This window comes from Miniopterus natalensis, chromosome 1 (assembly GCF_054644295.1).
Source record: "Miniopterus natalensis isolate mMinNat1 chromosome 1, mMinNat1.hap1, whole genome shotgun sequence".
NCBI classification, from domain to species: domain Eukaryota; kingdom Metazoa; phylum Chordata; class Mammalia; order Chiroptera; family Miniopteridae; genus Miniopterus; species Miniopterus natalensis.
Window position 1 is genome coordinate 116,406,452 of NC_142081.1, and position 27,569 is coordinate 116,434,020.

The following is a 27,569-nucleotide window of genomic DNA, read 5'->3' on the forward strand; positions in this document are numbered from 1 at the left end:
TGACTGAAGACAGGGTATACATGAGATCAGCTGATGTCTATTACCAGACATAAAGAGACTTGCAAAAATATAAAAAAATGACACAATTTCCATTCAATGTTTTTGTTGTGCAAAGTAACTCTCTTTTACGAAATATTATGTTCATACTACGGTTCTCAATCAGGGGTGATTTTGTCCCCAGGAAGCATCCCGCCCTGGCTGGAGACATGCTGTTGTCCCCGTGTGGCGCGGGGAGAGTGTGCTGCTGGCATCTAGTGAGGACAGGCAGGGATGCTGCCAAACAGCCTACAGCGCACAAGGCAGCCCCCAGGAAAAAGTATTATCCAGCTCAACATTTCAACAGTGCTACAAAAAACCATGGTTCAACATACAAGGGAGTTACTTCTAAATTCTCAATTTTAATTTCTAATTTCTAATACAGTAAATATCAGTACAGCCCACATAAACAAATATCCTTTGGGATCAATAGCTTAAGGGTTGAGTCCCAAGACAAAAATGATTCACTTTAATAATGTAATAAAAGCACTCTACAGCTTACTCCAATAATGTCCATATATATTCCCTAACACTAAAGTTTATATCTTATCAGTTTATTAGTTAGAATAACAAGACAGGTTTTAAAACTCACCTTTTCTTGATGTGGTAATATATTGCTAATACCAGGCTGTGGAGAGAAAAAAATGGAAGAACTGAGTCCATGTTAGGTCTGAAGACATGTCTTCAAAGGGATTGTGGTGGGGAAGGACTTTCCCAGGGCCCAGTGGCCATGAAATCCTCATTCAGAACAGTTGCTCTTGGGCACGTTTTGCCTTGTTGCAGTTCTCTGGCTTTGAGCAAAATTAGGAAAACCAAAAATGCTAGGGGGTATGCTGTTAGAAGGCATGTTTTGGTTGGTTATTTCAGTATGGAAGTTATTACACATCTCTGCTGTAATTTGCCCTTTGCTCATAGAATCTTTAATCCTGTACAAGATAGATCTGTTTGTACACATGCTTAAATTTAAGCCATACAGTAGTTTTTCCACCCACCCATCTTCCATCATTTGCCTAAAGGTAAATTAAATTCTCTATACCAAACCAAATCATTTAAGATCACTTTTACACAATTGTTAGAAAATTTAATGGCATATATAAGAACCCACAAAATCAACAGGTCTAACTCTTCTAAAACAAGCAGTGCTAACAACGCAGCATAGCAGTATACAGGATAATATTAATAACATTTATTTCCAAATTAATTTAAGTGCAATTTTAATGAGCAGATGTACGTCCTCGGGCACTGTGTAAGGTACTGTATTCCTAAGGTATTCGCAGATTCCATGTAATATGAAACAGAGGAGTACTGTAGATTAAGTTACATGCTTTTCCTCTTTGCTCTCAGTTTCTAAAACGAAACTCAAAATAACTGAGGGAAAGCAAAGTTGAATTTTATAACTAGGTCTATAGAATATGAGCACTTGTAAAAAGGCCTGTAACATTGTTAGTATCTAATGGGTACTTCTATAGGGCTTCAGTTTCATCTTCAAATTGATTTTAAAATCAGAGAATTTGAAGCACATAAGCTGAAAAGAACCAAGGAAGTTGTGATGACATTTAATTCAACAACCCATTTTACAGGTAAGGTAACCAAGGTGAAAACTGACTTGCTCAAGGTCCCGGCAATGGTGAGCAGCAGACTCTCCCTCCTGCCCTCTCACCAGGCACTGTGCTGCCCAAGCTTGGCTGTAATTGGGATCCTCAGAGGGGCTTTAAAAACCGCCTGGCTCCGCCCTGAGATGCTCTGACTTAACCGGCACTGGGTGTGACTCTGGGTTGCTTTGAAAGCTTCTCAGGTGATTGCAATGTGAACACATGGATTAGGGTTGAAATCAGGATCACCCTGGATGCTTTTCTCCATGTAATGATGCCCCCCATCCTTCCTCAGCTCATCAAAGGCTTGTGAGAGGGAGTGTGCTGGGGGAGGGGACAGGGGCTGCGTGTGTTTAGAGACACACATTTTGAAAAAAGCTGCATCCGTGATTCTAATAAGGCTCCCCCACCCCATTGGGAACAATGCGCTACTGCCCCATAATAGACATCTTTTCAAAACCATTCCTAATAATTTTCTCAGAAAACCTTTATTTTACAAATAGTAAATGTACTGACCATTTTCAAAACCTGATGAGAGCAAATTAAAGCTGACTGTACTTCCAAAAATTAGACTAATTTGGTGAAAAAAAGCATAACACATACTTGTCTGAACAAGGTCAGTCTTTACAACTACTTTTGAATTATATACTGTAACATCAGAACCTTGAATTCCAAAGAACCTATGGAATGCAGCCAGAGTGGAGTTGTTTTCTTACTCCTGGATTTAGTGTCCTGGCTGCATAAAAAGATTAAATGATTATATGATAGGTGCCAAAGCTCAGGACTTTAGAGAGGTTTGGGGCTCAATTTTTGATGAAACACAATTTGATCTCAACTACTGTTATAAGTGAGAGAAGAAAGTTACAGTATTATGATTGTGAACTCCCAGTTTTTAATAAAGTAGAAGTTACTGAGAATTTAATTAGTAAAAAAGCTGGTACAAGAGAAACAAAATTAGGTTTATGAACAAATTATATTTTTAGGACTGAAAAATTAGGAATGAGGCTACTAATATTTTCAGGTAGCATTTCCCAAACTGTTCTGGAAAATCAGCTCTCATATCCCAGGGAGATGCTGGTAATGCTCCTTGGAAAACCCCAATGGAATTCAGGAAGCTCTATGTCCTATTTTAATTTTATTTCGCTCTTAAGTAGCTTTAAAGTTTCATCTTAGCATGTTTTAAAGTGCATCTGCAATTGTAAACTATGTAGGGCTCACAGAACTTACTGAATAATTTTCAGCAGCATCATGACACTGTTACGTTTGCTTAAGTATAGACCTGACTGTGGCTGCGTTTCCAAAACTTCACTTATCTAACTTTTTCCTGGTTTGATTTTCTTATATATGAATCAATACGGTGTCTTAGAAGTGTATTTATATATCTATATATACATATATAACTAAATTTAATACATCTATAAAGTTAAAACCTCAGTTGAACACATTTTATCCACGAAGAAATCAGCCTTGAGAAGTTGTTCCTTAACCCTGGTTTGGTGCATTTTTCCTGGGAGGAGAAGTGAATTCTAATATAGAAATGGTGCAGGAAAAAGAGAATAGGGGAAATCTGACCAAATCCAACTAAGTGTAAAGGCAGATGCCCTGGGCCAGTGGGGGCCGAGCTGGTCCTCCTGCCAAGAGCAGCTTGCAGAGTAGCACATGTGGTTTTAGGTCTTTATCTCATAAAGAAATACTTTTCTCTAGAAAGAGTCAATGAGAAGCACCTCTCCTTGCATTTTGTTCAACAACGTCTCAGCCACAGTATTTCCTCAGGTAAAGATGAATACTCTTGGGGGGAAATTTATATTTGCTCACTGACTTTCCCGTCTTCCATGTTCTCAAATTAAAATGGAAACTGAAATCAATAATAATTGATACCAGTTTCTTAACCTGATCAAGGAAAAGAACAATCAAATGAGCTCACACATGGGTAGGACGCCTGTAGCATAAGGTGTCTGTCACTGAGCCCGGGCAGCCTATTTTACTCACCATTGCACACTGATTCTCGTCTCGGGCTGGCAAATTGTGCTGTTGTCTAAAAATATTGTTGAGCATGAGCTATATTTTTCTCTGTGGTGATCTGGAAATACCTGAAGGGGAAGGGGAATAGAAGAAAACATCACAGTAAGTTAAACTTAGAAAAGTGTTTTTTCTTTGTTAAAATATCAAACATGAAAGCTCAGGGGGTGTAAACAGCATGACCTGTGATATGCTAGGGAAGGAAAGGTCACCCTGGGGCGAGTTCCCCATCTCTAGGAACAAAAGCGTTCTACCCTGGTGACAAACCTGGCCTGTCGCTCCTACGCTGTTCATCTCTGCCTAACTGCCTACTGTATCGGTGCTGCTGTATTTTTATAAACTAATTCAGATGAGCCTTCCTTTCTCATATTATTATAAAGCAGCTTTCAGCATGCGGTCACACTTTCCCATCAGGATCTCCCGCAAATACACAAAGACAGGACAGGGAGAACGTCTAGCTGATATCTTTTAAAATGCAGAGCATTTAAAAACTGCCACTAGCCAATAATCAGAAATATCTTTATATTATCTAAAGCACAATTTTGCCAGTTTCAGATATCTTACTTCAAAGCCACTTATTCCTCATTAGCCAAAAGTTCCAGAGGGCATAATTTGAAAAGAATCACTCTTTCGAGGAATAAATTTTTTCAAGCTAGAAATATATATAAATATATATATATATATAATATATATATATATATATATATTTAAATATATGTCTATTGATTTCATGTGCCCTGATCAGGAATCAAATCATGATAGCCTGGATCCTAGGTCGACACTCTACCCCCGAGCCACACCAGGCCGGGCTCAAAGTAGAAATATTTTAACTATACCTAAAACTCTGTTGTTTCTTAAGCTATGTAGTTAATCTGTAATTTACTTTTCGGATCTCAAAAAGACAAATACAGCATAAAATGTGAAAACTCATTTGAATACTTTTATTCTAAGTGGAAGGTCATCTTTTAAGAGCACTGCTATACAAGTGTAATATGGTGTATAAAACACCTTTAAAAAGTCAATTATGACCAAAAACCTATCTATAGGGGGATAAAAAGAAGAGGGAGAAAATGTACCAAAATATAGACTAGTTGGTAAAACTTTAGGTGATATTTGCTCACATTTTCCTCCAGTTAAAATTTTTTTCTACTATAAATGTATATTGTTTGTATTTGAAAATATTTGTGCTAAAACATTGAAAATTTTTAATTAGGCATGGGCTCAAAGCTCCATGGGGTTCATTTAGTAAATCAACAACTTACAGTCTACTGGCCTCATCCAACCAAAGGAACACTCAACACTCTGCCATCAGTCCAGGCCTCCTCCCAACTATTCAGACTTCCCAGGATCCAGTATCTACTATCCCCCAGAGGGGGCAGAATTAAGCCTCCTGGCAAAGCCTGGGTATCCTGGCTGCCAAGTTACTTTCCCCTCATCTTGCTTGAAAATTTAAAACAATTGTTCTTCATGGTTAAAACCTTACTATTGATGGCTTACAACCTCAAAGAACTACAGTGACAAACATAAAGATAAAAAATGCAAATACAAAGAAAACAAAAGCACCAAAATACTATGGAAAACTTAGTGTTCACAGGTATCTGAACCCCTGGTTGGTCACTAGAATGGACAGAGACAAAAATCCTGCTGTATCTTCCTTCACTCAGCACAAATGGCAGGACAGATGGACTTTTACAATCTTTGCCAGAGAGGGAAGGGGTTACTTAGTAGACTTAAAGTTCAATAGCAAAGACTAGACAAATAACCAGCCTTGAAGTCTAAGGAGTGACAACCCCAACCTTACTATCAAGTCAAGTACCTGTTGAAATCCTGCCCCCGCCCATTGTGCCCACTGTCTCATCTTAACCCATTAAAAAATGAAGCTGAAGTTTACTGTTTTCTCTCTACTTTTTCACAAGACACATTTTGGATATTAAGAATTGATGACTTTTAATTAACTTGAAAATTTCTAGCACTTTATGCATTAATGAAAGCTGCTCCATCTATGTTGCACATAAATGGAACAATACGGCAAAATGCATGGTTTGAATAGAACTCTTAACCAAGACTTTGGTAGAAAAGTGTAGTATGCTAATTATAGGCATACCCAAAAATATTCTCTGAATTAATATTAATTGTATTGAATTAAAACTTTAAACTTTGATTTACACTTTAAATATAGGTTCTAAGTTTGAGTTAGAACCTATACATTTGAGATTTGTAAACTCACCACAAATCTATTTCCACTCCCCTTCCTTTCAGAGACATGTCCTGAGAATTAAAGGCATAAAAAAAGCCATACACACTATAAGAACAAAGGGGAGGAAGCACAGCCCTGGTGCCCACAGAGAGTGGCTAGAACAGGGGTAAGGAAGCCAGTGTGTCTTACAGAACCCAAGGCAGGCTCAGAATCCGCCCCAAATTCTTGCAGTGCAGCCCTGTCAGTTGCGAAACTTCTGCTCACTCTTAGTGCTTCCAGTTAGATAGCAACAGGCGGTCAGGGACCACCACACATCTGAGGGACGCCAACAAGTAGGACAGATCAAAACAGATGGTGACTATGAACAAGACAGGTAACAGCAAGTGTGGGAGAGGCTGTGGAGACAAAGGAACCCTCGTTCGCTGCTGGTGGAAACATAAACTGGTCCAGCCACCATGGAAAACAGTAGGGAGTGTCCTCAAAAATTAAGAATAGAGCTACCATATGACCCAGCAACCCCCCTTCTGGTTATATACCTGAAAAATTTGAAAACATTCATTTGCAAAGATAACGTTTGCAAAGATGCGCCCCTTTGCTCACTGCAGCATTATCCCCAGTGGCCAAGGCACGGGAGGAAACAAAGTGTCCTCCGGTGAAGGTCTGGGTGAAGCAGCTGTGGGCACACACAGCGGGACAGCTCTCGGCCGCCAGCAGAGGGAAGCACCGCCACTGCGACAACACGGGGATCACGATGCTCAGCTAAACGAGGCAGCCAGAGAAAGCGAAGAGCCCCACGATTTCACTCACGTGCGGGATATAAAACGAAAACCCACAGACACAGGCAACAGCACGGTGGCTGCCAGAGGGAAGGGGTGTGGGGGTGGTGAAGGGCAAGGGGCCCAGATATATGCTGAGGGAAGGTGACTTGGCTTTGGGGGCTGGGCACACAGTGCAATATACCGATCATGCATCACAGACATGCACACTTGAAACCTATGTGACCCGATTAACCAACGTCCCCCCAATGAATTTAATTAAAAAACATCTGAACTCATAAACAAAAGCTGAAAACATTTCCTAAAATCTACATGCTAAGAACATCACTTTTTTTAGTGATTACTTTAATAGAGCAACTTAGAACCTATGGTATCAGCAAATGAGTTGTCCTATGTAAAATAAACTATTGCATAAAAGAAAAGAAAATTAATGGGATTGATAAAATTCAAGAGCAAGTGAAAATATAAAAAAGTAATTCTTAACCTCAAAAAGGCAAAAAATGGACTTGGTAAAAGAATGAAATCCTTCAGAAAAGAAAGACAGGATGTAAGAGACAGTGTACATTAAAGACAAGATGGACAAAACAGAGAATTATTAAAGGGCTGGGGCATAAAGGCAAGGAAATCTCCAGAAGGTAGAAAAAGAAAAAATGGGGGAAAAGAGAGGGGGAAATTAGAGAATCGTGCAGGAATCCTGGCCTGAGAGTTCCAACTTCTTAGTAATGGGAATACTAGAAAAAAGGAATAGAGGATATATGAAACAATCAAAAACAATTCCCTGAAAGCAGATCAGACCTCTAGCCTTGATGGGCACAATAAAATGGAAACTTACAAACAAAAACATATTATAAATTCCAGAACCCCGGGAACAGAGAGGGTTCTAAAAGTTTCCAGGGAAGAAAGGGATGGGGAAATCACTAAAATTAATAATATATAATGTATCATCCCATGTCAACAGACTTAAGAGCAACTGTGGTGAGAAAACAGTAGAAATGCCTCTAGTACTGCAAAAATTAATTTCAACCCAGAATTCTGTATTTTATTAAACAGGAGGCATTTCTGAGAGACTAGATCTCTAAAAAATTTCTGCCCATGTATCCTTTCCCAGGAAAAAGTGCTCCAGTAAAACCAGGACAGAGAAAAACATACCACCTAGGACAGCGATTTTCAACCAGTGTAAGCGCAGGACACTGTGGTGCCACAAGAATTTTTAAAGCATGCAATACCTGACTATTCAGGCAGAGACACTAATCTCTTTTCCCTTAGATTGTCAAATAAAAAATGACAACAGCCAACACAACAAGAGATGTCCAGTGTGAGTTAATCAAAATTATAACTTTTTTTTTTTTGTCAGATTGGCAAAAAATATATTTTTTGGTGTGGCACAGAATTTTATTTTATTCATTCATTTTAATTTTTAAAATATATCTTTATTGATTTCCGACAGAGGAAGGGAGAAAGAGAGAGAGAGAGAGATAGAAACATCCATGATGAGAGAGTCACTGATCAGCTGCCTGCTGCACGCCCCCCACTGGGGATCAAGCCCGAAACCCGGGCATGTGCCCTGACTGGGAATCGAACCCTGATCTTCAGGATCATAGGTCTATGCTCAACCACTGAGCACGCTGGTTGGGCCCACAGAATTTTAGTCATTAGTTTATGTGTGCCGTGAGATGGAAAAGGTTGAAAATCACTGATCTAAGACATAGGGGGCCCCACACGAGAGAACAGTTATGTGAGCTCCCAGATGACTTTAAAGAAATATGCCACAAAACAGACACAGAGCAGGCCTAGGGAAAGCAAGTCTCTACTAGACTAGGATAACAAGAGGGGGGAGATTGCTTCCAATAAAACATGGAACTCTGTTTAGGAAATGGAAAATATTTTTGACAGGCCTGTGACAAATGTTACAGAATTTTGGGAAAAAATATTTGTTAGAAAACAAGAAGTGAATATAATCAAAAAATTAATTCCACACACACAAAAGTGAAAACTTATAGGTATTATGTTAATGTAGCGTAAATGTAGTATTTCTGTCTGATAGCCATCTTTCTCTGCCAAATTACTAGATTGTTAGGAACAAAAAAATTTATTTTGAAAGCAGGGAGACCAGCCTACTTGCTGCATCTGGCTGTGTGAGGTCATGGTGACTAGGAAGAAGGCGTTGGGATTGTCCTGGAGAAGTGCTCAAGTTTCAGTCACATAGGGGTCCCAAAACTGTATACACACTGTAACAGCTGGTAACACACTCAATTTCCACTCCTTTCCAGGTTTAACTGATTTGAAATAATGGGGGGAGACAGACTAAGCTTTGAGCAGAGAAAACTTATCCTAACAACCCACTAGACCTTCTTTCATAGGGATTCATAAAAGATAAAGTTTACAGTACAGAACCAGCAACAGTCAACAAATTGAGGGAGCAAAATACAGAACCAAATAATTCTTGCTGTTTGCGATTCCATTGCTTTGCCTTATCATCTGTGCCTGGACCAGAACGGTCATCATTTTGAAAACAGGAACTGACCAAAAAATTATTCACTTCTGTAGATTCTTTCAAATTCTGAAACTGAACTATATGTTAACAAACACTGACTTTATAATCATTCAATGTGTATACACATCTTTTGGGACACCCTGTATTTGAGAAAAAGAATGAAGGGTATACAAGGAAGAGGCACAGCCACAGAACTGTATGGCTCAGCAGTAAAAAGTATTTACATAATATAATAGTGTAAACATTGATTCTGATTTAATAACAACCATGTTCCATGTTGAGAGGACAGGGAGAGGGAAAGAAGGCCACGCTGGAGTTGAGAAAGCTAAGCTTTCAGCTGCTATGACAATAAGTCAATAGATGGTGCTAAAAAACAAGATTAAAAGTTAAGGTAAAAATTTAAGGCAGATCTTTCTATCACAACCATATTATTGAAATTTAACTTAAAGGTCAGAACCCCTTTAAAAATGGGGATTACTAAGCCAAAAACTTTCCTGAATATGTAAGTTTGATAATTAAGATAACAGTTTGATAATTAAGATAACAGAAGTGATTTAGAAAATCTACCAAAAAAGGGACATGCTGATGACACTGGGTCCATTATATACTTTTAAAAATCATGGTAGACAATTTAATTCATATTATTAATTTCTTACTTAACTTTTCAAGTGTTTACTTACATGGTGTGAAGAGCTGTTCCTCCTCTTTCCTTGCACTAAGAATAAAACGAATAAGTGATCAATGCAGATACAAACGTCTCAGGGAAACAAAAGTTATGATTCCCTGACAGATACCAAGACACAAAATAAGACAGATTTCACTCCATTTCCTTTATTACTTCTTGACAATTGATAATTTAAATCACTTGGCAAGAGGAGTCCCATAAAATAAAACTTTCTCCTATGTTTTACTGTTTTGACCTAAGAGAGATTCTGTATTAGGTACAAATCAAAGCCGCTCCATGTACTGAAGAAAAGGCAAAGCTAATTAGGCCGGGTGAGAGTCAGCTAATGAACAAGTTTAACTGCTGCATCTCTGAGCCACTGCTCAGCCCTGGTTCCTAATTCTGCATTTACACCCACTTTACTTGAGTCACCAGCATCTAGCAGTTGACGGCTCCAAGAACCAGTTTCTGGCCAGGCCCCTGGAAGCATCCTGCACCACTGACTGGTAACCACCTGGAATATCTTACAAAGGATCCCATCTAGTTTAAATTGTAAAATGAGTGTGGCTAACCTAACTAAACACCTACAACACAAAACTGTTTTGCTCTCAAAAAGATATAAAAAAGCCAAAAGCTCCAAAGAGGGTCTTGGGCTGCACTTTGTGCCCCCCGCTGCCTCCTGGAAGGTGGGGGGGCATCACAGGCACCTTCCTAGGACTGAAGGCAGCTTTTCCTTTACTGTCTCCCCCTCTCTACATGAGAGCAGCCCATGGTTCTGGAAGAAACAGAAATACAGCAATCCTACCGAAAACGATCAGCTCCAGAAAGTCAAAATGCACACGTACCATGAAAAGGCATGTTAAAAAGCCCCACTGTTACTGCGCTGCGTTAATTCAGATCCACTGGAGCCTGCCCTTCTCCTGCCTCTGCTGTCTAATCAACTGAAAGCTTGATCAGTGAGCCCTTTTAAGCAAGAAAACACGATTTAACATAACATTAAGGAAAATAAGCAGGCAAGCAGGGTGATAAAATCCTACAGTTCTGACTCTTTTCCTAAAACAAACAGGGCACAGGAAGCTGACACTAGTTTCCCTGCTGATGCTGAGCTTCTGGGGCCCCACAGGCCTGTCTGCTCTGATGCCCCCGGGCAGCCCTGCAGCAGGCGAGGGAGCTGGGAGGAGCTGGAAAGTTCTAGATGTGGGGAGGATGGAGCATTTGGTTGAGCGCTATGTAAAATAAAGCCAAAATCACAAATTCAATCCTCATACATAAACAACTGATTTTTTTGATTTGTTCAAATAAAAACCTAACTGTAACCTAAATTCTATCTTGACTTACCATGCATTTGATATTTCTTTAGGAAAATTGTCCTTGCCCTGGGATGGTAGGAAGGGATTAACTGTAAATACCACTCTGTATAGGAAGAAGAGAAATAAGCATACTGATTTAGTTGAGTAGAAAAATACAAAATTTAAAAAATAGCTATACATCCATTTTAATCACTTAAACGAAGTTGAAAGGGGTGTTTTTTTTTGTTTTCATTTTTTAAAAAATATATCTTTATTGATCTCAGAGGAAGGAAAGGAGAGGGAGAGAGAGAGATAGAAATGTCAATGATGAGAGAGAGTCATTGATTGAGCCTGCAACCCGGGCATGTGCCCTGACCGGGAATCGAACCCTGATCACCTGGATCCCAGTTCGACACTCAACTGCTGGGCAACGCTGAGCCGGGCAAAAAAGTTTTTAAGTAATGGTAACAAAACAATTTTAGTGAAGGCAACAACATAAAAATTCTACCAGGGTTATTAAAAATTGCAAGATCTTCCTAGATATGAGGAATCAACCCAGGCTATATCTTAGACTTTTTTTTAACTTGCACATAAACAATCTAATTTAAATTGGGGCATCATATATGTGCTTTCCCCCTTCCACTTATCAATTAGAAATATAGTCACTCTCTTTTATGCTGATATTACTAGCTCATTCCAGAAACTGTCTCAAGAAGCAAGTTACACTGTGGCCAATTGGCGTCAGATGCAAGCTAATACATCAAATAGGCCCAAATCAAGTGAGCTGCTTTTGGAAAATGTTCTTTACACACGTGGGCTGATTCTAACTCCATTCAGATAGTGAACTTACTTAGTTAGCTGAGGCTTACTTGGGGCTGTTCATCGTGATGCATTTTAAAGGACAGCATAAGAGCTCAGTGCTCTAATCTACAGGAATAGTTTCATGACAGTGACTTTTTATACTTTTGACAAAGTGATTTTTTAGTTCTGCCCTCAATTTCCAAAGCTAAACTCTCACTTCTTCCTTCCATGCCCCATGATTAATTTGGGGCTTCAATAAGAATTCTTTCTCGGCCTGATCATAGGGCTGTTTGCAAACATGAAATCTGCTGAGACCACATAAAGTAGGTCCCCTGCAGTGCACCTTGCACCGAGGTGGGATAATCTTCTACTTAGGCAAGAATACCAAACACATACTTGAATTTTAATAACACAAAGTGCCCCACTATATGCGATTATAAAGTTGTCATTTAAAAAAACAAACCCTATGATAGGCCTTAGCAATGTCCATCTCAAACCATTTAACCAAACTTGTAAGAAAGTGGACCAAGGTCCTGATGGAATAATGGTTCAGGCGACATTCCCCATGTCACATAATAATGGGCCTGTTTTTAAAAGGGCATTTGGAGGTCAAATGTAAATAGACTATAGCCCTGGTTCTTGGAGAATCAAAATGCTCACTGATATGTTAAAACTATAGTAATGAATAAAGTCTAACGTCATGTCCAAATGTATTTACCTAGAAGACTTTCCCCTCCGACTAACACAGTTAGAATGTTGCCCAAACATCATTGGGGACTGGCTGGTTAGCAGACATCTGAGCTGTCCGCTTTGACAGTCCCGCCAGCAGAGAAATTAAATAACTGAACCAATTGCCTTGTGCTTCAAGGAAGCTCCTTCCCTGAATTTCAAGTTTATTAAATTGCTTTTGAAGACACTATTCTATTCAACATTTTTTTGTAAAAAACTCATACAATTATTTTAAAGGATTTTCCCCACATATTTGAAAAATGAGACAATGTGAGCTATTTGGAAAAATAAACTAACTCAGTTGTGCACAAAGTGAGAGGCAGAGACTATCAGAGCAGCCTGTAACCTCCAGCTGCTGAGAGAATTCAAGACTATTTCCTACCAAAAATAATGCAAATATACTGAATTTGAATAAAAAATAACACATTTGCATAAGTAGCCATGTTTGTATAGGTGCCTATGCCATGATATAGCTAAATTAGTAATTTCACTGGAAAGCCCAAGAAAAGTATGTACTTCAGTCAAGGAAGCTGCAGGCTTACACACACACACACACACACACACACACACCCCAAAACAAGATGTGCTGCTATGGCTCTAAATATAAAAATCAAGAAGGCTGGAATGAAAGAAATGACAATATGCAGAAAAAAACAAAATTAGCTCAAGTAACAAAAAAAAAAGCTGAAGCTTCCCCTACCCTACACCCGGTTCTAGGGCAGGCACATGCCCCAGGGCTGGCCGATCAATCCCAGCTGGTCTGGCACCTCCCAGGAACCTCAGAGAAAGGCAGAGCTGACCTCTAGGACCCTTAGGGCCTCTGGAGCTCTGGGCGTTGACTTTACCAGCATGAGGAGGAAGCCTTTTGAGGAGAAATCCACAGGAGCAGAACTGACACGAGTTCTGAGAAGCTCATTTCATTCCTGAATCAAGGAGCACCTTGGTTTTTACTCTGTGAACTCTGGTCATACAAGTCAGTGGTTTTAAACAATCTTTTGAATCTCCTTAGAAAAGCTCTTTAAAATGAAATGACTAGACCAAAAGGTTAGGTTGTTTTTATGGCTCAATGTATACAACTAAGTTGCTTTCTAAAACAGGTGAGGGCACACTAGTGTATAATGCCTGCAAACATACCAGTTTTAGCTTCTACCCCAGCTTTAATACTTAAAGAAATCCCAGTTATGTGAATGAGGAACCTCACAGTGTCTCTAATTTGCATTTCTTTGATTATATAGTTTGACCACAGTTAACAGTGTTATTTCCACCTTGGTGAGTTGCCTTTTGTTTACAGGTACTGTATGTATTGTGCCCACGAGAACCCTAAGGTTATTAATTTGCATGAGCCTTTCATAAAATATTTACTGTTTATAGCCTCCAACAATTTTATATATATATAACTTCCACTTTTTGCTAATGACAAATACTGCATCACTATTTTATAGTGTGGTTTTAAGCAGCATTTTTCAGAAAGACATTGATTTCAATTTATTCCAATTAAATAGAAATGTCAGAAGTCTCTAGGCCAACTGCTGGGCACCTGTTTACTTAAGGTTCCTGCATGTACTCACTGCTCTATCCCCCATACTACACATTGTATTTACTATACATTGTATTAGTTTTCTGACCCATAACACAAAATTTAGACTCTAACAAGTGGATTATACACTAATGATTTTCTCTTTCTGAGTCTGCACTTTCCCCCCAGGCAGGTGGCTCCTTCCCCCTGGCCTGGAGCTGGCTGCCCCACCCAAAGGCACAGGGTGAGCTCCTGGGGCCCCCAGGCTGCTGCTCCTTGAGCCTTGCTTCCTAGGAAGCCTCTGCCCCTCCCAGCTCTGGCTTCCAAACCCCCTCTGCAGCGGCCTCGCCTTGGATCTCAGGGCTGCCTTGTTTGAGTCCTCAACACGTGTCAGTGACTGTGACCGAGACGTGACAGTTCCCACAGTGAAGTACACCGTTCTTCCATTATGTATTTTTAAAGGTTCTTTGCTCAGTGTCTTGGAGTTTTAGGAACATTCCTGAGTAACAATTTACCTCAATTTCATCTCAAATTATGGAATGTTACTGTTTTAACCCTGAAGTTTAATTACTCTAATACACTGGAAAAAGGGTGTGTGAAAAAAGGTGATCACATGACATGTCACTCTATCAGTCCTATCCCTGTGTCCATCCATCTGAAATTCACATTCCTGCTCCATCAAGCCTGATGGTCAAGCCTCGGAAAACTCAATTTATACCACTCACATGTAAAACAGATATAATTCCTATATTACTGAACTCAAAACACTGTAAGGGTCAAATGAAATGCAAGAGGAATTTATATACTATATATAGAGCACCAAGAAATGACAAAAAAGCTTTCATAAATTAATTCAAAAGCAAAATATGAACATTTAGCATCACTTCAGAGGAAGTGTATGAAGTGCCCGCTCATTAACCAGCACCCCCACGTCATCTTAAGTAAATGTGAGCCTTGGCTGCCCGTTGAAGGGAAAGGAACCAAAGTCACACAATTAGCAGGAATTTCAGCATTTTTAAAAAATAAGCAAATACATATTTCCCCTGCTTTGTCATGTACATCACTGGATGTCCCCTCCTTCCTTTTCCATGTAACTTATCCTGGAGATCACCACACAGCAGGAAAGAGATATTTTATTTTTTATAGCTCCATAGTAGTCTAAGGTGGGGATGTACTAGTTTATTTTCCTGTGACTTGTCATTCCTATCGTGTTACTACATTTAGACTTAATTTCCTTAACTTAGCCCATTTTAGGCCCTTACAGTTTCTGTTCAATCCACAGTTGACTCCCCTGCGCTACTCTGCCCGCCGTCTACCTGACACCCCTGCATCGGCCCTTCTCACCCGGGAGCTTCTCTCTCTCCCTCGCTGTTCCTCCCTCTTTATACAATTAGCATCATTTCCCTACATATAATCCTCCAGTGGTTTCCCATTACTAGACTAAAATTCTTATTTTTTGTCAAGGCCCACGGGCATGCAGGTCTGAACGCACCACCTTCCTCCTCCCGGCGCCCGTCAGTCTCCGCAGCCCCCCCCCCCCCGGGCCTGCTGTTCGTGGCCTGCACTCTGCGCACCCCCACCTGAGGAACCTGCCTGGAGCGTGTTCACAGGGCTCCCTCATTTTCAGACCGGCTCAGTGTCACTAAAGGGAGCAGCCGTCTTTAACCCTGACTTTCTTGACTGTCCATGTGCTGTCCGCCCCTAGGATCCTCTAGAATGTAGAAACCTTTGCTAGGGTGGGAGCCTGGCCTTGAGTATCACTGTTTGTCCTGCATCTGGAATGGTGCCCAGTAAATATCTAACTATTTCAGTGTACCCCAAGTCAATTAAGTTTCTCCCAATTCTCTTATAACTCCTAAGATTTTACCTAATGCAATCTTCTGATTTGTCATCTAAGATCAGCACTTCTTTCAGATCTTAGAGTAGTAGTTACTCAGAATTAGAGACACAAAATCCCCAAAAAACCTAAAAGAGAAGTTCTGCTGTCCAGTGAAAAACCAATGGTGACTTTACTTTGGGATAAGAACATTTACTGTTAAAATACCTTAACTGCAAAATGACATCCTAATCAAGATATAAGAAAGTATACCATCTGAAGTCTACAGGTCAGTACAATGCATCTGTTTTTATCTGGGTCCCCAGAATAAAGCATTATAATGGGAGTGTGCATGGTTTCACTTTGGACAATGGCCCATCCTAAAGACTGGGCACCTGAGTGATGCTCCAACCATCTGAAGGTACAGGGACAGTTATGAAAAGGCCTGCAGCAGAGCTCCACGCAGTTGCATAGAAATACCGCTCGGAGCGCCTTCCAGGGGTCAGGCACAGGTCCAGGGGCTTTATGTCATTACTTCTCTTTATAACACAGAGCTATAAAGTGGCACACAAACAATGACCTCATTTTTGTAGAATCAAATGTTATGTTTATATGCATACGAAAGGTTTAGGAAGAATAAACACCGAAATATTAATAAACGTTCTGGGTGTTCTCAGCATAAGCAAGTGACTTTTCTATATTTTCTAATCTTTTACATCAAATGCTTATTAATATTGTCACGAAAAAAAGAGGGTTTAAAATAGCTCATGGAAAGAGTGAAGATCTGCTGCCCAGAGGTTTTTCCTCATAGTATTGCCAGTTCCTTCCTACGCACCCCTCAGGGGCAGCGGGAGGAAGGGTCCCCTGAGAGAGCACCTTGAGCCAGCAAATTAGCAAAGCTCATGAGGTCAGGACACAAAAGGCTGTGTGAGCAGTTGGTGAGTAATAACAACACTGGATGACAGGACCTTAGTGTCTTTTTTGTGTTACTGAGGCCACCATCAGTTATAGTCGATATACTGTTAGATAAAGGCAAGGTGCTACACAAATTCTTTTAAGTCTGTCTGAAATCTGTACTAGGCTCTTAAGAATATCCCCTGGAAATGACTTCAAGAAACCACGTTCTGTTCCAGAAGAACAAGGCAGAGCATCATTCAAGCGTGATTCTGTGTAAGAGGCACATGGTTCAATTCTCCATCACAGAAAAGCCAGAATGTTTTACATCTAAGTAGGTATTTCCTATTTCCAGGGAAATTGATATAAAATTGTCTGAAATATAGACATTAAAAGCAAATTCTCAGTGTCCTTGGACTTTACATTTGCTATTTTCACCTTGTTTCTATGGAAACTTAATAACAGGCAATTGCTGAAACTGAGCTTTCTCATATCAAGTTACTGAATGTGTCTCCAAAATTAAAAACAATTTGAAATAGAAATCTATCACATTAAACATAAAAGGCAATTCTATACTTTGAACCCTGTATTTCCAGCTTCTCTGGTTTACATTACTCACTACAGGCTTGTGCTCACTCCCTGGTCCTTGACCTGCCCTCTCACCAGCTTCTCACAAGGTCCCTCTGCGTCCAGAGCTCTGTCGGCTTCCATCCGAGGCCGTTGGAACACACTCCTTAAAACACAGCAACTCGCACCCGGGGAAATTCCTGCTCCCCCGTGGCTTCTACTTTGACTCTTACCCACTGTGATGAGTTTATAGACACAGGGGGAGCAGCCGTCGCTTCTGAGTTGTATACAGTGATTTCAAACGGGAGTAATCACTACTGGAGGAAGTTAAAATGGGCTCACTTTATGACGAAATATGAAATATAAGCTGCAATCTAAAGAGTTTGTAAGCACCACAGAAACTGAATTTGGCACATTGCCACCTGCACGTCAGCCTCTTCTGCTCAGCAGCTGTGCCACAGTCACTTCACAGCCTAAGTCTCGGTTTCCTCGGCAGCAATGGAGGGAGAGTATACACGGGCCTTATTTGCAGTTAGAAGGGCCAAAGGAGATACACATGGAAGTGAGTTGTACACCTTAAAAGAATTAAATCAAGGTCCTCTTTAGCCTCTCATCCAACACTACCCATACTAACTGGTTTATAAAATCACTCAGAGGCTTACCTGGCAGCGCCAAGCAGAGCGAGCAGAAGTTTTCACAGGTACTTACTTGCCTTGTGTTTAAAGGTACACTTAATTCACGTAATTTGTTCATTTATTTCACAATATTTGAATATTCTGAAAAGCGAGTACTTTTCAGTTACAAAGCCATGTGCACCATCGGGGTGAATTCACACGGCTAATTATTCTAATATTTAAAGAAAGTAAAAGCTCAACTAAAGTTTAAATAGAATAAGAGCTATAGTACATTTGCTCTATGAAATAATCTCTGGCATTTACATGAGACAAATGGACCAATGGGGTTTTAACATCTTTGTGAAAGAATGTTTTCTACTTCAAAACCAGTCTCCATTAGCTACACTGTCATCAGGCTTATTTTCCAGCAAGTGCTTCTTCTCCCTCCCTCTCTCCTCCCTCTCCCCCCCCACCCCCTTTTAGGCACCTGGTCTTCAGAAGTTTTACCTCAACATTCCTACAGTTAGACAGGAATCTCCCTGCAGGAGGGAAGAGGACCTAGAGGGCGCCATGGAGACGAACGTTCTGAAGATATATTTGTGTCAAAGTAAATAAATTAATCAGACTCAGAGGTTTCTCCTTTGTGTAAAAAAACAAACAAAATAGTATTCTCTGTAGCACTGGCTGCACATTACACATCATTCAGTAATTTCAAGTTCCTCTCCCACCATTTCCCTGTGTATTCAAATTACAGTTGGGAGGAATAAAGCAGCTTCTAGGCAGGCAACTGAAAACAGCCTACTTAAGAACACCACATAGAGTCCATGTCAGTTGTCTATTTTGAATTGAAATAATAAACTCTAACATCTTTGCAGGTGAATTGTCCTGAGTATCAACTATCTTAACAGGTGGGAGCCAGGTATCCCCAGCCTCTACCTGGTTCCTTCATTTAAGTACCTTATGGATAAGTAAGGAGAGGGAGATGGGATGGATACTCTGAAGTTGGGGGATTCAAGTTTTCACTGACAAAAAGGAGAAAATATACCCAAAAGTCTTCACAGAGGCCCATGAGACATTAAACAGAGGCATAAACAGGAAGGGCCAAGGACTGGAGTGTCTCAGGCTGGGTTGGAGTAAGAACTGGGCGTTTGGGTACTGAACAGGGAAGGAAACTGGCCAGACAGGACGGGAAGGGAATAAGGGGTGGGGACACCAGGAAGAGCCAGCTCCAGAAAAGCGGCCTCCAGGCAAGGAGCCTGAGGGGGTGGCTCCCTGCTAGGGGACCCTGGGGTCAGCACAGGAGAGAGTTACTCCTGAGAGCAGTGAACACCCGCCACCTCCTTACCATCGGGCTTTTCCACGTCACTGAGGCGCAGGATAGGGTGGCAATCACAGAACAGGGAATGCAAGTTGTCAACTTCCATGGCAGCCATGGCTGGTGGTTCTGCCACTGAGTTCCTGGAGCCCCCCCCATACACAGGAGTCTCATATTCCCGAGGCCGCCCCCCAGAGTGCTGGCCCAGCTTGGGGCTGGCATTGGGCTTCAGGCAGCAGCAGGACAGTTTGTTCCCCATGAGGACCCTTCACTCCTTGCTGCTGTCACTGCCTTCACTCAACAGTCCCACCCCCCAACTCCCAACAGTGCCAAAGCCCTGTACAGCACAGGGGCCACTGGGCTGCCAGGCCCTGGGCAGGGCTCAAGGCCCGGCTGTGCCCCTGCTGCTGACCCCCTGCTGTCAGCTGTGACCGCCTCCACTGAGCTGACTAGTCTGTGAGGACGGCGAGCAGCCTGACTTAGTCCAAAGGTGTGGAGATCAGACAACTGCTGAGAATCACAGCCACCGCAAGAAGAGAGCACAGCCGAAGCTCCTCCTCCTTTCACAGCTGCTTCTCAACTGAAGGCAGTTCACCTGGTTGGCACCAGCCAACCAGAGCACATTCCGCGGTCACCTGGTTACGAGGGACCCATTCCGCCCAGAGTTCCCTCCAGGCCCCCACCTTACAGGGAAGGCAGTGGTTCAGGATGCCCCCTCCCTGCCCTGCACCCACTCCACCCCCTTACCAAGGGCACAGATCTGGCCAGGTCTCAGCTTCCATACATAATTTCCTATCCAAGTCCAATGTTGTTAGGAGGGCAGGAAAGCTACAAAGGCCATTGCCTACAGCATTGGGGTGAAGCAGTGAACAGGAAGCGAGGAAGTGAAGACAGCAACTGAGGGCTTCTCTTCCCCAACATTTGGCTGGGAAGAGAGATGTGGCAGTAATTAGAAGGAAATACACTACTATTTTCCTCTACACTGCTATTTTTAATTTTAGATGAAAAATACAAGTATATTTATATGTTAAAGGATAAGTGGCAATGGAGAAAAAAACAGAAGTTAGAGGAGCCAGGAGAATGACGGGAGCAAGGCCCCTGTGAGCAGGAGGGATGCACTCAGAGCAGGGATGGACGAGCTCTGGAAGGATGGAGAGGCCAGGAGGGAGCAGGGCCTGTGCGGCCACAGAGACACTTCTAGTAGAGGAGAGACTTAGGAAGAGCTCGTCGGATGACCTCTGTCTGTCTTTATTTTAATAGGCTCCTACAGGGAAAGCCTCTGGGAAGGAGAGGGTGAGGTGTCGAGAAGTGTGCACTTCAGAAAAGCTGAAAGTATCCAACAAAACCCAAATAATATCTTTCCTCAAAGCTGGGTGGGTTCAAAAGAACTTTGAGCAAAACCAAGGGGCTCTACCATAAATAGATCTCACAGAAATAGAAAAGCAGGCTAATTATTTTCCCCAAATAATTAACGGGAATAGCACCAACTTTTGGAGAAGAGTAGAGAAAAAAATCAGGACAACAATGACATGTAATTGAAAAAAGTGTGAACATTTACATCACATAGGTGCCAAAAAAGAAAACAAAAAAGGAGCAGAGGGAGTGTTCCCTTTTATTAAAAGGACAGCAGGAGGGAAAACTGAGGTCAAAAATCAAGGAAGCAGAGATTATTAATATTTAATAGTTTAAAAGATATATGTAAGGTTTGGTGACAAGAACAAGCAATGTATTAAAATGTGGGGACCACAGTGGAGTGGGAAAGGGCTCAATGAAGTTCAGTTTCAGGAAACAACATGGAGTTAAATCCTTAGGACCTAGTGACCGTATTCCATGGTGATAATATTTTTGTCTAATGTCCTAGGAATGTCATTAGATACCATTCTGGATGACTCTTGTAGACTTGAGAGGACACCTAAGATATTGTGACAAAGTAGTGCCTGCATTTAACAACAGATACATACAGAAAGAAATGCATGACCTAGAATATTAAAAAATTTTAAACTTGCTAAGCCAAAAAATAATAGAAAAAATTATTAGGAAAGTAGATTTTAAAATATTTTGGTTGAAGAAAACATTGCAGAACAGTAAGAAAAAATCCTCTCCTTCTAAAACAGTAGCAAATCTGGGAGAGCAAAGGGAAGCTAATAGGAGTGATGTGATTTATGGCAAAGTTTGATTTTGTGACAGAAACGGAGACCTTCCTTTTGCTGCTGATGATTGAATATCCCCTGGAAGGACTTTATGAATCAGTGTTTTACATGGTATGGTGTGAATTCATTCATTCAGTCATTCAATATCCATTCAATACCTGAACCTATACCACATACTACACACATTTTTAGGTGCTGGGGATGTTGCTTTGACCAAGATAAACAAGGTGCCTAGTCTCATAAAATTTATTTCTAGTAGAAGGGTCAACACACAGTGTTGCCCATCACACCTCAAACTCATGGCTCAGGATGGCTATTAATCTCCAGCTATTTTGTCTTCATTCCAGACAGCAGGGCAAAATGATAAGGGACATTTTTTTCAGAATATCCACATAGCACAGTGCTTACATATTACTGCCTTAAAGACTAGTCACATGGCCACACCTAGCTGCAAGAGAGGCTCGAAAAATGTAATCATATAACGAGTAAGTAACACAGAAGGGAGAACTGATTATTGGAAAGTAACTAGCACTCTATGCCACAATCTGTAAGAAAAGATTAGACAAGTTTCAACTTCAGGAATAATCATGATAAAATTTCATAGCCCTTTGTAATCATATGTGAAAATTTTATACAAGCAGGTCTGTAATAATCTTTTCTGAAGGAAACAGGACAGAAACAGTGGAGAGAGGCTTAAGGTATAGAATGAAACTACATTACACATAAGAAAGATCTTCCAGCTGTTAAGTGATCAGGATTACAGAGAATATGGGTATTCTGACTAATAATATTATAACTAATGAGTATTATAACTAGTGGTTCTTACAGAAGAGGATTTTGTGTGCAAGTAATATGCACATTTTTCCTGAGCTGAGCTGATCATCATCATCATATTCTCTAAGGCATACGGAAACAAAAATGCTAATTAATAGACCTGATTTGATGTGGAACAGCTCTCATTCCCAAATTGAGAAAATTATAATCTGGATTTGTTAGGAAGTGGGGCAGTCGATGGTGTTGATATTCACATTTTAGTATACTGTCCGGTGCCTCTTCCACCTGTCTCTTTCCACACCTTCTGAACTCTTCTCCCACCTTCTCTTTTCTCACAGGGTGCAGGTTTCTTTCTGCCAAGTGAGTCAATTGACATGAGAATTTTAATTTATTTGATGTGATGTTCTGAAAAAAATAATAAGGGTGTTAGTTTGCCATACCATTAGGGCATTAATATTTATTGGACAGGTCAGTTTCAGCCCTAAATATCCACTGTGATTACAGTCCCAAATCTTGGGGCATTTTATGAGACCAGTTGTAAGACAGGCTTGCAGTGTTAGAGGAGGGTCCTCCCTCTCCTCTCCCCTCCCCTCCCCTCCCCTCTCCTCTCCTTTCCTTTCCTTTTTCATTTCCTCCTTTTTCATTTCCTTTTTCCTTTCATTTCTTTTTAGGTGTTCAGTAAGTTTATTAAATAAATACAAGAAAAAATGCCCTTTGTCTCTCTGGTGAGTTCACATATTTAATGGTATCTAGCTGGCTAGCTGGCTTTAATATACCCCCTTTAAAAGAAATAACCTGCTGGCCTGTAGAGTTTATGATGAGAAAGCAGCTGACAGCCTTATGGGAGCTCCTTTGTAGGTAACAGCTTGTTTTCTCTTGCTGCCTCTAAGATCCTCTCTTTGCCTTGGATTTTTGGCATTTTAATTAAGATGTGTTTGGGTGTGGGCCTCTTTGGGTTCTTCTTGCTTGGGCCTCTCTGTGCCTCTTGAACTTGTGTGACTGTTTCCTTCATTGGTTAGAAAAACTTTCTGCCATTATTTCTTCAAACAGGTTGTCTAATCTTTGCTTACATTCAACCTCTTCTGGCACCACTATGATGCAAATATTGTTACATTTCATGTTGTTTCACAGCTCTCTTAAACTATATTCCTGTTTTTTAATTGCTTTTTCTTTTTGGTTCTCTACCTGAGTGATTTTTTTCCACCCTGTCTTCTAATTTGCTGATCTGATCCTCAGCTTCCCCTAATCTGCTGTTCATTGCTTCCAATTTTTTAAAATTTATTTCTACTATGTCATTCTTAATTTCCTTCATAGTCTCTATATCTTTTTTCATGCTGTTGGGCATCATTATAATCAGTATTCTGAACTCCATGTCATCAAGTATTCAAGGTAATACAAAACAAGGATCTGATGCCAAGAATACTCTACCCAGCAAGGCTATCATTCAAAATAGTGAAATAAAGAGCTTCCCAGACAAAAAAAGGCTAAAGGAATTTATCCCCACCAAACCAGCACTGCAAGAAATGTTAAAGTGACTGTTGTAATAAGAAGTTGAAACAGATAATGAAAAACACAGGCATAAAGAAATAACATGGCAATATATAAGTACCTATCAATAATAACAAATATAAGTGGAATAAATGTTCCAAGCAAAAGACACAGGGTAGATGAATGGATAAGAAAACAAGACCCAAATAAATGCTGTCTACTTGACACCCAACTAAGAACCAATGACTCACACAGGCTGGAAAAAAACCTAAAAAATTTCTAGAAGACTTTAAAAGAGAGATCAAAAGCAATACAGTCAAAGTTGGGGAATTTGACACCCCATTGACTTTACTGCATAGGTCTTCCAGAGAAAAAATCAACAAGGAAACAGTAACTCTAAAGGACACACTGAATCAGATGGATTTAATTGATATTTATAGAACACGTCACGCTAAAGCTGCAGAATATGCATTCTCCTCTAGTACACATGGGACATTCTCAAAGATAGACCATATGTTAGGATACCAAACAAGTCTCTACAAGTTGAAAAATACTGAAATCCTATCAAGTATCTTCTGGGACATTTTACACCACAGAATACTATGCAGCTGTAAAAATGAAGGATCTCCTTTGAGACAGCATGGTGGGATCTGGAGAGTATTATGCTAAGTGAGGTAAGCCAGTCAGAGAAAGACAAGTGTCACATGATCTTACTCATGTGGAATCTACTGTACAAAATAAACCAATAAAGAAAATAGATTCAGAGACATGGAAGTATGGAGTAAACTGAAGAATCTTAGATGGAAAACAGATGGAGGAGGGAGACTGGGGAGAGACTAACATAAGAATTTATATGCATATCTGCATAACCCTTGGAGTCAGACAATAGCAGGGTAAAGGCCTGGGGAGGGGTACAGGGGGGATCAATGGGGGGAAAAATGGTAGATGTGTAATACTTCCAACAATAAAGATAAAGTGAAAGAAAAAAAATAAATAACTCGCCTCAGTTCAAAACTGAAATTTCAAAGTTGAGTAGTTGTCTTGCTCCAGCTGAATTTCCTGAGCCTACAAGAGAAACTGGCACACAGTGCTCAATAACTAAGTTGCCCTGGCTTCTGTGGCTCAGTTGGTTGAGTGTAGTCCCATGCACCAAAAGGTCGCTGGGTCAATTCCTGCTCAGGGCACATATCCAGGTTGCAGATTAGATCCCAACTGAGGCATGCACAGAAGCAACTGATAGATATTTCCTCACATCGAAGTTTCTTTCTCTCCCTTTCTCTTCCTCTCTGTAAAATAAACAAAAACATATTTCAAAAAATAAATTAAATAAATGATTAAGTTAATTAATTTTATGTTTGGAAAAACCCAGCTGTGAGAGAGAAAAATTAGCCACCTTTTGATTCTACACAGAATAACAGAAAGAAGATCTACAGAAAAACTGACTTAAGTAACAGGTTTAACCTCCTCCTCCCCAACACCCTGGAAATAACCAGGCCAGATTTGTAAGCCGGCCGCCCTGCCCTCGGAAGGCCATCCCAGAGGCTGGCCCAGCCGGCACCTGGGAACTTAGATTTCCAGAAGGTTCCCACCACGTTTAGTCAAGAGGGGCCCCCTGTGCCTAAACGGTTTGTACAAACAATGTGGTTTGTATGAAACACGGGCTTTCCTTGTGGCTCTGGAACTTGGCTGTATGCTGGTATGGGATGCCCAGACGATGGGCCCCCAACAAAATCTCGGGCCACTGAGTCCTGCTGGCAGCATTTCAGGTGTCCCAGAACTGGGTGCTGGGAGTTAAGTGCTCCCCTGTGACTCCCCTGAGAGGGGACCTTGGGAGCCAACGCCTGATACCCCGGGACTTCTCCCCTGGAGCCTTTGCAAATTTTGCCTTGTCCTTTCCCTGTAATAAATCAAAGCCAAGGATCTGCTAAGGAATCAGCAAACCTGGGGTCTTGGGGACCCCGATCCATCCAGCAAAACAAGTCAATGTTTACTCTTGCCAATTTTTCCTCCCTTTGAAAAGAGAAATGGCAAAACTCTTGTTTTATACCATAAGTTGCCTGTTATTACTAATAACGCAATAAACTTGTGTGCCTAAGGTAGGTGCCTACAGATGACACTGACAATCATTGGCACGCATTATATTGTCTCCACATGCTTATGCTTCTCCCTAAGTTGAGACCTTCCTCCTGAGGTGCTCTGGGCCTGCTCCCCAAGGTGGGACTGTGAGGACCCCTGGGCTGCCAGGCGCTCTGGGTGCAGGTGGTGCCATGGCTCATGTTATGAATCTCCCCAGGGCTTTTCCCTCCACACTTGTGTCCAACTCTTTTACTCTGAGATTCCTCTTATTTATTGCTTCTTTGCATAGGCTTCTTCGACTTTAATCCAACCCGCTCAGGCAAAGCTTTGTTTCTAACTGAAGTGTGCTTAGCGGACTGAATTTCTTGCCGATACTGTCCCAGGAAGAAAAGGCTCTTGGCAGCCTCAAGTACAGAACAGGAGCTGCTAGAACCCTGCCTGTGAGAGGCGGCGCCCCCACCAGCGGAGCTGGCGCTGGGAGGTGAACTCAGGGCAGCCCCTGTCCTCCTTCTCAAGGACTTTGTACCCGTGTTGCTGCTGATGGAGAGGAACGTTCATTAGGGGGGATGAACGGGAACAAGAGTTACCCGATTCCTGAAGCCGGCCTGGCTGGGCGTGTGGGGCGACCCTGAGGGACCCGGACTTGGCAGGGATGCGAGGCAGGTCTCCAGGCAGAGGCACAGGCCCAGCTGGTCCGTGCCTGGGGCGCCTCGGGCAGCGGGTTTTCCAAGCCCCCCTTCCCGCGCCCCAGCCCCCCTGCAGGAGGGAGTGGGGCGGGCGGGCCGCCTCCGCAGCACCCGGTGCGGCTCCCGCAGCTCCCAGGGGCCCAGGCAGGGCGCCCGCAAACCGCCCTGGCCAGCACCCTTGGCGGGCAGGCACAGGAGCAGGTGCAGGCTGCTGGGGTTCCCCCGCGGCTGGGAGCCCCTTCTCCGCCGCCCCCCCCCCAGGAAGGCCAAGGGGAGCCCCTCCCGGGGGCGCCTTCCCGCCTCCCCGTGCAGCCGCCTGGACTCACCCCGCGGCGTCTCCCCCAGGCTCAGGTCAGAGGTTGTGCAGCTCAGCGCCCCTCCCCCGCACCAAGCCCGCACTCTGGGCTGCGAGCCGACCCCCTGCGTGGCTCCCGCGCCCGGGGCCCCTCCGTCCGGCGCCCACAGCCGCGCGGGGCTGGGCCGGGACTGCGCTCGGGCCCCTTAAGGTCACCAACCGACCGCGGCCGCTGGGGGAGGGGCGACTGCGGGAGGAGCGGTGGGCGCGCTGCGGGGCAAGTGCGGGTTCCAGGCACCCAGAGGGCGCAGTGAGGGCGGGGCCTGTGCACGCTCCAGGGGCTCAGGTGCGGGCACTAAATGTTTGCAGGGGAGGCAGGGGGGGCACAGCGGGAGGGGGCGCAGGCTCACCCCAGCAGGCACCATGGTGTGGGGGGTGACAAGTGGACCCGCCCACGCCCACACTCCCCGCATCTGGGGGAGGGAGTGGGGGTGTTGAAAACTTAATAGGGATAAGTTCCAGCTATAGTTATGATAACAATTTAGAAGGAGGCTTTTTAGAATATTTATTTAGTAATGCATTTAATTATGCATTATGTATAATATGAAACAAAACATATATAATACAAATATATTTATGAATTATTTATAAAACATTTTATAAATTTAATGAACTATAAAAATAACTTTCTTATCCAAAGGAAAAAAAAATAACAAGGAGAGTGGCATTGCTTTATTATTTCAAAATCTCTTTTGTATTTGGTTTCACAGAAGAGATCTTA

At 42.0% G+C, this 27,569-nt stretch overlaps 1 protein-coding gene and 1 long non-coding RNA gene across 2 annotated transcripts in view; both read right to left on the reverse strand.

Annotated features, from left to right (window-relative positions):
• LOC107545716 (fibrous sheath-interacting protein 2-like) overlaps positions 1 to 27,569 on the reverse strand; it is a 98,163-nt gene that overhangs the window by 27,808 nt on the left and 42,786 nt on the right. The gene's annotated exons all lie outside the window — the stretch shown is intronic.
• Positions 626 to 11,194, reverse strand: LOC148094357 (uncharacterized). The gene is made up of 4 exons (XR_015714293.1): positions 11,117 to 11,194; positions 9,795 to 9,829; positions 3,618 to 3,718; positions 626 to 664 (listed from the first exon to the last, which is right to left on the reverse strand). It is a non-coding gene; the product is annotated as an uncharacterized LOC148094357 (long non-coding RNA).